Raw genomic sequence first — 5,631 nt, forward strand, 5'->3', positions numbered from 1 at the left:
CTATTTACAAAAAAAAATATTTTCTATTAATTTGGTGACTCTAAATTTAGAATTTTTCTTGATGTCTGGCCATTCTCCACCTCCTGGCATCCAGCTCCTGCTTATCCTGCTCATGCTGCTTATCCTGCTCATGCTGCTTATCCTGCTCATCCTGTGATCCTGATCTGTGTCTCTCTTTCTCTCTCTCTGGTAGGTAGCCTCTTTATCGTCTTTTTGGCCGCACTGCTCTTTTTGGTGACTTGTGTGTGTGTGTGTATGAAAGTTTTCTTGCTTTTGGGGGAAAAAACCTATAATTCTGGTGAGCCCACCTCCGTGTAACTTGCTCCTCCTAGTATTCCAAACGTGTGTGCATTGCGTTGTCGTCGTCTTCAGTTCTTCTGTGTGAAAATATAATTTTCCGAAGCAGCCACTTCAGAAGTGGTTTACTGGAGTGTATGCCTTCTTTTCGGCGGTGTTCTGGTTTCAAAACTATATTGGTTTATAGTTTGATTCTCTTCCTCCGTGTCCCATTCCTTATCGTCATCCACATCCATCACCATTATGCCATTCAGTGTGGGAAACTTTATGACGGGCAAAGTTATGCCCTGCTGATTGCCTTCATTCATCAGCTTCTGGATGAGATTGGCGATATCCTCGCGCTTCTTGGTTACTGTGAGCAGGTCAAACCAATCGATCAGCTCCCTAATGGGCAGCTTATAGTTAACGATGGGTTTTCTGAAGAATTGCTCCGCATACTGCAGCAGATAGAGGCCGCAATCGGTGAGATTCTCCTGCTGCGGCACCTCCACAATGAGACCTGGCATATTATCCCCGTTGAAGATGCGCGCCCGCTCTTTCGGATACTTTGCCTTGTACTCGAAGTTGAGGTAATCATGCAATATGGCAATATCTCGATCGCGTGAGTTGCCCTTCAACGAATCGAAGATGAGAATCAATGGCTGTTTGATTGGAATGTCTTCGCCGGGTGTCTGTACATCATGGTTAACCACGGAGGTCTTCAGGTTTGGAAAACATATGATGGCCAGTATCCAATGGGACTTCTCGTTAAATGGTATTATGATGAAATCCTTCTCGAATATATTCACGGTTCGTGTCCACTTCTTTACCCTTTCGTGACGCCTCTTGGCCACCGGCTCCTTCGTGTTGTTGGGACTCGTCTCTGTGGTCAATCTCATGTGGAAAAATGTGCTAAAGATGTGCGTCCTATCCCGCTGACCCTCTGGTATGATGTTATTCTTTAGCCAGCGCAGATAAAAATCAATGATTATGTCGTTCAGAAATGAGCCTTCCTTGAGACACATATAGTCCTTAATGGTGATGCTCAGGCCACCGGTTCCGGTGGGCGGATATGTGAAAAGCGTTGGATTCTCGTCGACGGAGAGTCTTCCCTCTGTTTGGCCATTGGCGGCGGCGGTGGTCTCCTCATCCTCGCTGCTCAACAGCACAATGACTTCATCGTCAAAGTCCCTGCTTATTATCCAGTTGCTGTTCCGGCGCAGGCGACTCTTCTCTGCGCGTTCTGCAGGTGTGGGTATGGTGTCACTAGTTGCTTTCTCGGCTGGCGCCGGTATGGATGCAACATTCGGTTGCACCCGCGATTGAGATCCACCAGCTGTCTCTTCCGATTTCTTGCTAACAGTGGCATGTGCGACTTGGTCCTTCGACTGGATTGACTGGGAGCTTGCGAGAGCGTCTCCAGCTGGTTGCACGCCCTGGAGACCATTGCTCTTCTTTGGAGAATTTGAGTTGTTACCCGTGGGGGTTTGATTTCCCTGTTTATTGCCAGATGAACCTGGGTTGTCTTGAGCACCAGCAACTTGATAACCATTGCTGTCCTCTGCAGAATGACACTTCTTCTGTTTCTTGGTCTTGGAGTATTGGCGACTTGATTCGCCGACGATATCGCTTTGTCAGCATTGGTGTCTCCCGGAGCGCGATGTCTTTTCTTGTGCTTCTTGCCTTTGGTTGCAGATGGCTGGCAACCAATGTGGCCACCGAAGTCTCCGATGGCTTGACAACCGCCACGAGATGGTGGCACTTCAACGGGCACCGCGTTGGAAGAGCGGCACCAGCGGACGCCTTTGACTGATGCACCTTCTTGTTGAACTCCTCCGCATGGGCAATCGTATCGGCAATGGTATCACCGATGGCGAAGCCCACCGAGACCACCGATGGCTTGACAACCGGAAGAGATGGTGCTCTTCAACGGCACCGCGTTGCGAGGAGCGGCATCAGCGGACGCCCTGGACTGATGCACCTTCTTGTAGAACTCCTCCGCCTTGGCAATCTTATCGGCAATGGTATCACCGATGGCGAATCCCACAGAGACCACCAAATGGATAATACCACCGGCATTCTCCATGCAATCAATCGTGATGTTATCCTCCATATGAAGGTTCATCTTGAGAAACAGCTTTTGCACCTGTAAACGCATGGATGGGGCAGCTTGAAGGTGACGATGTGCTGCTTTCCAGTGCTGTAGATAATGAGCACCTTGGCACTCCGTTTATCCTTATCCGTGTCGGCTCGATTGATCAGCCAATTGACGGAGACTATAATGAAGTCGTTATGGGCGATTCGACTTACCATTTTCGGAGCCGATTCAACACAACATATGTACGCTAACGTTATGAATGTTATGAACGTTATGGGCTCATCTGAAACTGAAGTTTCAGAATACGATTGCAAAGTCTCGGGCTGCTTGATGTACAAGTTCACTGGATGGGTGAAGTCACCTTACACGGTGACTTCGATCACTATATTCCTTTCATTTTGCAACCAGTGTGATTTATGCGATATTTGATACCACAAAAATTTGCTTTCTCCCGATTTTATGATTTGTTTAAACGGCGTACCAAATATCAAAAATCATCTGAGAGATCGCGTGCGGAAGGAGGCCGGAGTGTCGGGAGTGTTAACAGAAGGATCTCGGAAGTGTGAACGCGCGGTCAAACGAGAATACCATATGCACAATATGACCCTGATGTTGAAAGAAGAAGCACCATTATCACCCCTGTGGAAATTCCTTAAATACGTTTCGGCCATTCCTTCGATGTGGCCGTCACTTCATTCCAGGGGGGAGGAGTTACCGATATCGCAGTACAGAGTATAATAAATGAAATGAAAGTAAATGAAATATTAACCAAAGTAACCTCTGATTAAAGTGTTGGTAATCTGCTGGATAGGCTGAGTGGTGTGGAGGCACCCGAGAAAGCAGCCCAGAGGATTGTGTGGCAACCGTACCATTAGTAGGCCAAGGCCAAAAAGGAAGAATACGGACCACCGCGCCCAGTTCAACTGTTCACTAAATTCACTCGTCACAAATGAAACATAAACGAGCATTAAACATAAAGTAATATAAAAAAAATATTGTCCACAATTATTATTCGAATTTTCTAAAAATCTTTATCTTTTCTCAGATTTTAAGATGAGTACACACCTCAACACGCATACATCAATTGTCAAGGTTGAGTGAAACCACATTTACATCCAGTTTACGCTCTTCGAAGATTAAAAATAAATACCGCAAATACCTTATAATTAGTTTGCGCTTTCCTAAAAAAATTAAATTCCGCTGATACGTTTCAAGTATTAAGTGAACAACTCCGGTGCCATTGTGTAGTATGCGCCTATGTAATATTAAGAACATTTAAGTATAATAGCATACTAACATATAGCAGCACTTTGTTTCTATGTTTATGTTTATGTTTATGCAACCAATAAGGCCCAAGGCGGATTGTAACATGATCGTACACTTGAAGGCTACAAAGTATATAGTAAGTGCATGGTCAGCATTCCCACGCCGACCAAATGCATAATACATAAGTACATAGATCGCTCTCTCGATAAGCCTAGAATATATAAGATATACATAAGAAAGCCGCTCCGCCGCTGGCGTATCCGGCAGCGCACTACGCGGCTTAGCCTAAGACGAAATATATTCAAAACTCACAACGCAGACACTGTTAAAGACGTTGAACTGGCAGAACCATTTCCGCCAAACAAAAATTTAATAAAAATCAAATTAAAAACCTAATTCAGCCTGACGGCTGCAATCAAAACCAAAAGACTTGTGTTATCAATGAACGACCATTACATGGCGACCGTGACAAGTCGTCCAACATGGACAAATTAACGAAATAAAAAACACATATTGGAGGAAAACTGGACTGGAAGGCTGAGGAAGAAGACCGAGGAATCATTACATGGAACTTACAATTGCCAAAACTAAGGAAATATCTGAGTGAGTAGATTTGTATTGAGTTATGGGAAAACACCGTGGCGGTCTAAATACCAAGCTGAACAACGTATAGCCCACGTAAGGTGGCTAATATACGGTCAGCAAACGCCACCGGTTTGGTCGAAAGCTCTAAGGCTACATGCAGAGCTAGACCACTTGCTTCAATATCAGGAAGAATTGAAGACCCAAAAACTCGAGAAAACTTACTCAGAAAATACTAAAAATATAACAATAATTAATGAAGTTCCAAACACCAAAGGCATGTCCAGCACCAGCACCAGCACTAACGAAGCTAAAAAGTCCTGCCCCCGGACTGCGAAGGAGTCTGGAGTCCTCACTGCCTGGGGACTTGTGAGCAGCATCAACATCATCAGCAGCCCAGAAATAGACAGCAGCAAGGGAGTATCAGCGTGCCACCCCCCGGCGACGCCCACTGACACCAGGAGATGAACATCAGCCAGCACTAAAATATTAACTAATTAACAATAAATATAAATATATATATATAAGAAAAATTTTAAGACACATTGTAAAATGGAGCATAAACTACTATGCCCTGTTAACCCAATATGTCCCGTGAAGCCATAGCTAGATTCAGGCAGACAATAATGTAAAAGAAAATTTTTTTTTTTGACTAACATTGACAAAATAGAAAAAGAAAGAAGAAAGAAATAATTCCCAATATAAATGTATATAGAGACAAATGGAATAAGAAAACTAAAAACATATATAAAAATAAAGAAGATTTTCTACCAAACTGTAAAAGTAGTATTGTAGTATGCACACATATCGGTTAATTACTGTACTGTATAATCATAACTTAAAAGCACATTGTAGCACTCCGTTACAATGTGTACATATACAGTCAAGCCCTAGTGTATGCGTAATACAAAGCTCCTACCTGCATATATATCTCTCTGTCTCATTAACTGTCTCTCAAAACAGCTCTCAACAGAGCCACCAAGGAGCTGGATCAATGCATTGATCTGGAATCAGGATTCCACCAAATTTTAATGAAAAATTCAGATATTGAAAAAACAGCATTCTCTATAAATAACGGAAAATTTGAATTCTTACGTATGCCATTTGGGTTAACAAACGCCCTAGAATATTTCAAAGCAATGGATGACATATTGAGAGAACAAGTCGGAAAAACTTGTCATGTTTATATGGATGATATAATAATCTTTTCTAATACAATTGAACAACATTACACAGATTTAATTCAAATAATAAATATATTACAACAAGCTAATATGAAAATTTCTCTAGAAAAATCAAAATTCTTTAAATTAGAAACAGCATTTCTAGGTTATATAGTATCTCACAATGTAATTAAAACAGATCCTGAGAAAATCTCCACAATTATGAAGTATCCGATTCCACAAAAC

The 5,631-nt window shown here is 42.8% G+C and overlaps 1 pseudogene; it reads right to left on the bottom strand.

Moving 5' to 3' along the window:
* Positions 1-422: 422 nt before the first annotated feature.
* LOC117144952 lies at positions 423-2,617 on the bottom strand (annotated as a pseudogene).
* Between the last annotated feature and the right edge of the window lie 3,014 nt (positions 2,618-5,631).

This window comes from Drosophila mauritiana, chromosome 3R, assembly GCF_004382145.1.
Source record: "Drosophila mauritiana strain mau12 chromosome 3R, ASM438214v1, whole genome shotgun sequence".
In the NCBI taxonomy this organism is placed as follows: Eukaryota; Metazoa; Arthropoda; class Insecta; order Diptera; family Drosophilidae; genus Drosophila; species Drosophila mauritiana.